Raw genomic sequence first — 7,241 nt, forward strand, 5'->3', positions numbered from 1 at the left:
GGTCCCCTCCTCCCTCCCCCTGCCTCCCCTTCCCTGCCAGCTTGGAATGGCTGCAGCCACTGGGGACTGTCTGAATCATCAAAGCTCTCTGAACCTTTGCTGAAGATTCGGAAAGCTTTGAGTCATCAGACCTTTAAATTGGTCCCCTGATTCGATTTGGATTCAGAGATTTGGCCACCAAAATCAGGCCGAATCTTCTCCGAATCAAATCACCACCCAAAGCTTTGCACAGCCCTATCAGATACTATAGGATTGGGCATATAAAAGATACTGAATAGTTCATCATGAAGAACAGAACCTTGCACAATACTGTACAGTAACATAAGATAGGAAGTAAAGAATCCTGTATTTAGTTGAAACTACAGGATTTCAGGAAGGCAGAAAGAATTTGTGAAGAATGCAATAATTAGTATTCCTACTGATCACAAGTTTCCAAAAATGTAGTCTCTCAAATAATCCAAATGCATAGCACTCCTAGTACTTACTTATGGCCAGAACCTTGCTGGGTCATTAGTTCAGTGCTGCTTCTAAAAAAGCATTCTATCTACTGATTTATTCTGTCAGCACCTCTTGAAAGTCTCCTATCCCAACTACTGTCTTGCTTAGCTTGAGATACAACTGCATGAAGCTGCTACAAGCTGCTTGTAAGCATTACCATTGTAAAAAACATAAATTTCCACTGGTAGGCAGTCAATCCAGACTTCAGTCTCTGAATTAACATAACCAACAGAGTTAGGTGCTTCTTTACAACATTTTGTTTCATGGCATGACCAAACCACATACAATATTAAAAAATAGGATTTAGTAAAGACAGCACAGGAAATAAGATTATACTAATTCAAACATTGAAAAAAAGAATGGACTGACTATCTTAATTCAGGCAATTTGAATTATTAATGAGCCATTTGCTTCTGTAGAGATTTACTCTACTGGAAAGATTTCCTCAACCATCTAGAAACTGGGCTTCAGCTTCCCAAAGGTCAGATGAACAGGCTGGAGAGGGCTGTTCTTTTCCAGAGCTTAATTATCTGCATTCAGACAATAAAATTAATTATCTTTAAAAGTGGGCACAAAAAAGGGGGAGATACAGCAGAAAGGTTCAGGAGGCAGCAAGAATCAGCAGACCAAAATCTGCTTTTGGATTTACTTTACTGATTATTCTTCTGTTAAGTCACAAAACATAGGTCTGGACTTATCCCAGTGCTCTTGAGAACGGAACCTGGCCCAGTTGCTTTGGGAACTGAATGGTAGGGAATATACTGGTGTGTTGGCATGCTCTGAGGTCAGTTACAATGTGGGTTGAACACTTTAACCAAACTACTCTGTTGATACTCTTCCGCAGCAGATCTGTTCACATTTTATGATTGCTCAGAATTTATATATTTTATTCACTTTACAGAATGAATTCTAAAACTGATAATTTGTTCCAAAGAGATGTAGATTTCATGTGAAATACATTCACCATTTTCTGAACAAGCCTATTCTTTAGGCGTCATTGTAGGGCCTGCTTGCTGCTCCAAGAAAATTATGGTGTAGTTTTATTCTCAGTTGAAATATAAGGCTACTTGGGAATCCTTGCTTACAGTTTATCAAAATCCAGATCAAATTTGCTTAGTTTACAATTAAAGATTTTTTCTCTTTGAAAGAAGCTTTACATACAGATTCCAGTTAGAATTTTCATTTTGGCTCATGCCTCACCTCTTTTATACCTTTGATACAGCTCTGCAGTTTAAGGTTTTTGAATTATTACCAGTATCAGAAATAAATGCAGCCCACACTTTGATGCACAGAGTAGTGTCCACTTTTGACTCATGCTAAAGAGGGCATGAGCAACAATAAAACTATACAAATAAAATCCTATAAAATTTACTGGTACTGTGACAACGTAAGTTGTAAGGTTGATGTGCTACACAAATCTACTGGCTAGTGTAAAAGCAGAACAGGAAAAAGGGAAAAAAACAAAACCACACATACACAAAGTCGTGGATATACAAGGATAAGATTTTTTTCCTTACTTTTTAAGTTGTTAATGCTAAATGGTGAAATGCCATTTGATGTTGGTTTTAGACTAATTCAGCTACTTGTTAAGAGTAGCAGTGTGGCTTGATTTTCTTTTAAGGGCATAATCAGCCCCCCACTGGTAATTAAACATATTAATTACAGTGCACAGGGATAAAATGACAAAGCAGGAGCCTAAAACTCTTTGTTTACAGCCATGTGTTGTAAAAGTTACACAAATATGCTTTAATTCTAGAACAACTAGTTTAAAGGTTCCAGGAAGGAAGGAAGGAAAGAGAAAAAATATTCCCTACTTCTTCAACATGCCTTATTCAGTGGCCAAATTCCACCCACTTAGGTATCAGAATAAGAGTCAGTCATGAAGTTGCAAATATCTGGTTTGACCTTCAGGCTCAATGCAAGCAACAAAGAGACTGCTGTATGGATGCTCTAAGAAAGTGGTGAGTGAGACATTCTGGTTTTAGATGTTAAAAGGCTGGGGATGCAATTAAGAACAGAGTCCTTTCTACTGCCTATGTGCTGGAGCTGTATCAGTTTCTGTCTGTTTATGTTTATTCATATCACACTAGCAGATTCTTGCAATGAATACAAGCAATTAGGAGAAGAAAGGGTTGTATACTAGGCAACTATCAGCCATAATAAAAATGATGAAAATGTTGCTAATTTATAGGGAACTTTAAATAGCATTTGGGAATTTCCTGGTTATTAATTTATCTTTGTGAATTTCCTTTAAATACTGAGCAGTAAAAATAATAACTACATGTTATGAGTCTAAGGACCATCTCAGTAGAGAGCTTGATACTGTGGTAAAAGCAAGTGAATTTCTTACACTTAGTAAATATAAGGAAACTAAATAGGTTTTCCTAAAGGGAAGATACAAAAATAGTTATTTACTGTCAGTTGCTTGAATTACATTGCTCACAAAATGAAGGGTTTTTTTTAATCGACTTACCTTACTTAATATTAACAAAGAAAAAGAACAAGTCCATTTAAAAAAAAATAATTTGCTGTGAAAACTGACAGGATCTGAAATCATTATTCTTCTGGAAAACTATACGTGGGTTGCTAGTTCATGAGTCAGCTACAATTTTATCAGCTTTCTTTTCTTGCATAAAAAGAGAATTGCATGATTTTTACAGCGTTTTGTATGGAATCATTTCACAAGTAAAGACAATATCATTTATATAGTAATAATTCTATGTTTCCCGTACTTGACATGTTCTATTAAAGATTGGCACCATCTGACAATGTTTGGATTTGATTGGGACTTCGCAGTAGAGAACATCTGAGTTACTAATGTAGCTCAAAGGATCATTGTCTGTCTTCCCAGCTAGGCATTCGTCTTGCTACTTTTGATCTTGCTTATTCATCAGTTCTTTTGGCTCTTCTTTCATCTTTCTACTACATGTTTCTCCCACTCACAACTGTCAATCTTCCTAATATTTACCTACTTTGGCCTGCCAAAAGGATTCCTTTCCCTGGCTCCTAACACTGGGCTTCCAGCATATCCTAAACCCCATATTAGGATTATGTTGTAGTCAAAGGATAAGGAAAGGATATGATTCCCTTCTCAGCAAACCAATACACAGGCAAAGGAAGATCAAGTCACTGAAGAGCAGCACACAGTACTCTCTTCTGTTTGTCCATAAGAGTCTTAGGTGAGAAACAGATGTTTTAAATGGCATGCCATGACATGTTGCAGCACAGCTGATTGTGCTTCAGGGACATCTACAGATATCCCCAGTTGCCATGCACCCCTGTGTTGGAAAGCAAGAGAATCCCCTGTAGATTTCCTCCCAGGCATAGCTACAAGCAGGTTCCCTCCCCCACCCCTACTTGCAGATAGGCACACTGGGAAACCCCTCTGCAAGGGATTTCCCCACACCTGTCTGCAGGTGCTGAGGGAAGGAGTGGCAGTCCTCCTTCTCTGTGTTTGCAGGCAGCATGGACGAATCTGCAAGAGAGAGTCTGACATGCATCTACAAGCACAGAGAGGGGAACTTGACCAACTGTTTGTACCTCCATATTTGCAGGTATGTGTGCGGATATTCCTTTGCAAGGATTTACACCCGTAGGCACCTACAAGTACAGAGAGGGGACATGACTCGCACTCCCCGCTCCATGGTTGCAGGCATGCACAAGGGAATCCATTTCCCCACATTGCAAGAGATACATGTTTGCAAGCATGTCTGGATAAGTGGGGAAAGTGAGGCATATGTTCCCAAGGCCTGAGGGGGCCAAGCCTGCCCTAAAATTCCCAGGGTGTGCAGGACCAGGCCCTTCAAGCCTGAGGAACCCTTGCCCCAGGGGTAAGGCAGAGAAATTACAAATAAACTGATATAAATGACTGGAAACCAGTTCAAACCTATAACACAACAGAAGTTCAGTGCATGTAAGCCACTTTCAAAATAGCTGAAACTGGTTTAAGATAAATCTGAATGAATGTAGTATCAGACTTACCTGATTTAGGTTAAAGCAGTTTATTGAACTTCAGTCAAGTTAACTCACAGTCCCCCAACATGCCAGGATGCTTTGCACCTCCCCCACAAACCTCCCCTCACCTGGTGGGCAGGCTAGACTTGTCTCAAACTGTCTGCTCCAGCCGACCAGGCATGTGGCTGCATTTCCAGAATCAAGAGTGAATGTCTGTTCACTTGCTTATTGGTTCAGTCTAAGCAGGTTAGACTAACCTGCAAAGATTGAATTGAATCAGCTGCAGGCTTTTTGACTGTCTGTACTTAGCGAGAGAAGTTGGAGGGCCAGGGCAGCCTCACAGTGCCCAAGCTCTTCTGCTATTAGCAAAACAGGTGTGGGCTGAAATAAAGAAACCCAATTTATTATTACCTTCTGCCACAGCCACAAAATTGAGCATTTGTTGTGCAACAGAGGAAAAAGACATATGTTTGCTTTCGCTTTGTGTCGCTATAGAAGTTGTTATAGTGGCACAAAAGTGACATCTGTTTCCAACATTATTAGGGACTCAGCACACCACCTTTGCAATGCTTTAATTTCCTGAGCTTAGCATTGTGCTCAGGACCCAAAGACTGATTCTCTACATAAAAACACATCATGCTGCCATTAATACTGTCATACAAGCCACAGATAACCATTGGCGACATGTAGGGGATGCACGCAGGTGCATATGCACCCTCTGAGATTGGCAGTGCTCCCCTGAAAGAAGCAGTGCTGGCAGTGCCTGTAGGTGGTTGCCACTTGCTATCCCTCCCCCCCTCCCCCCACTGCTGACACCACTGGCAGTGTCTGTGGGCGGTTGCTGATTGCTGGTTGGTGCTTGCACCTCCCCTCCCAACACCACTGCAGGAGCTCCCCACTTGCTGCCACTGCTGGCACCTGCAGGTGGTCACTGTGGCCCGCTAGTCTCTGGAGGCACATGGCATTCATGCAGATAACCCTCCACCCCCTTTACCATCTAGCAAGATACATTAAAATAAGAATTGACAAGAGTATTTTACAAACAGGGTCCATTTATTGAATAGATCATTTTAGCATCCATTTTTGAGGTGCTATACACAAAATAAAAATAAATATTCACCTACAGTATGCTTCTGATCAATGACTCAAACAACCCATACCTTCTGGTTGCAAATAAAATCAGAGAGATTTTTGTTTTAAATGGATATAATCAAGAAACCCTGTCACTGAGCCAGGCATGACAGGTGGTAATCCCACATCAAATGCTCCATCTGCACTGGAATAAAATAATTATATTTTTTTAAGCTTAATCTTAGCTAACTAACTATACATAGCTATTTTTTCCACTTAATTATTAACCATCATCTACAGCTACAGGACCCTGCACAGCTTAGCAATGCAGCTTCCTAGGCAATGTTAATAAAAATCCTGTAGGTAAAATAAAAATAAGATAATGTCCCATTCCCCTTTATCAGTTGAGCAATCTGTTTCTAAAAGGTGTTTTCAAAAATACCCTGTATGTATGTACTTGGTTATATTTCACAATGATAACTGCCTACATGCTGTTACTAAATCTTTTCCATGAAGTAAAACTATATTTCCATTAGTAACTATAAAGTTACAAAGCCTGTATTCTATCACATAGAACAGCTATCTTAAGCAAGATGGTGGCAAGATAACCATAAGTACACTATAAATGCTGTTTCTCAGGTAGTGGGGCTAACCAAATGTGTTGTTACATAATATTTGCCTTGCGCTTCTGAAAGCATTATCTGTCAGAACTACTAAAAATATTCCACAATTCTCTACAGCTTTCCAACTGATACCTTAAAAACAAACTATAAATTAGTCCTCTCTCCACCAGCTTGTTACTCCCTTAAATTACAACAGAACCTGTTGACTCTGTCAGTCTTTTTCTTTCTTTGCAATTCCTGCACCAAATGTTAATGGGCTGAGTACTGACCCTGTCCTTGATACAGTCCACAGACCCCATGTCTGAATCCAGAAGCTCTCCCATCTCCTGGCACTTCACAAACACTAAAACAACATTAAACACAGACTTCACTTCCCCATGCTCAGCTGTTCCCAAACTATATCCTCAGCAGTAAGAAAGAAACCAAAGTAATACATATCATGTACTTACAAAATGCACATAGTTGAAGAGGAAGATGCATGTAACAGGGTATGGATTGCACATGAACATTTTAGAGTTGCAGTTACTGGTTTTCACTGACCATTTCAAAGCTGCAGTTACTTGCCTTCTCTACATTTTAAGCACCTGAAAACTATACTGAAGGAATCCCATAGCAACCAGTCACTGATGAATTAGCAGGAACCAGGAAGTCATATGACTGCTTTCATGCTTATTACTGATAGATTGAATTTAGGCTACGGACAGACATTTAAAAAGCCCGAGCCTGAGTTAATTCAATCTTTGCAGGTTAGTCTAACCTGCAGCATGTAAACTGATTTGCAAGTGGATGGACATTCACTTTTGATTCAGGAAATGCAGGCACATGCCTGCAGTGGCTCAGGCTAGAAGCCGAGGGTTACTACAGTAGCCCTCCCTTCCCTCCTACAGTGCTGAGCTGAGAAGGTGAGTGGCCAGGACCCAGCAGGACACTATGATTAGGGAGGGGTTTAAACCCCCACCCTGACCTGCAGAGTTCCCAGCTGGAGTATGCCTGGAGGAGGAGGGGGAAGCAGCCCTTGCCAGGTTTTTCCCAGCTCACTGCTCAAGGGGCTGGAGTGTTGCCAGCCCCTGGCTAGCACTCTGAGGCAAAGTGGGG

General features: G+C 40.6%; 1 protein-coding gene across 2 annotated transcripts in view; it reads right to left on the reverse strand.

Annotated features, from left to right (window-relative positions):
- SMPD3 (sphingomyelin phosphodiesterase 3) overlaps window positions 1-7,241 on the reverse strand; it is a 217,077-nt gene that overhangs the window by 179,328 nt on the left and 30,508 nt on the right. Inside the window, exon 1 of one of the 2 annotated variants that reach the window (XM_019505919.1) lies at window positions 6,596-6,717. The exons of the other annotated variant lie outside the window; for it this stretch is intronic. The gene's annotated coding sequence lies outside the window, so the exon portion shown is untranslated. Of the gene's footprint in view, window positions 1-6,595; window positions 6,718-7,241 lie in introns of those variants that run through there. 2 annotated transcript variants of the gene reach the window in all.

The sequence above is a fragment of the Gavialis gangeticus genome, unplaced genomic scaffold (assembly GCF_001723915.1).
Source record: "Gavialis gangeticus isolate Ggan-Ray unplaced genomic scaffold, GavGan_comp1, whole genome shotgun sequence".
Lineage (NCBI taxonomy): Eukaryota > Metazoa > Chordata > Crocodylia > Gavialidae > Gavialis > Gavialis gangeticus.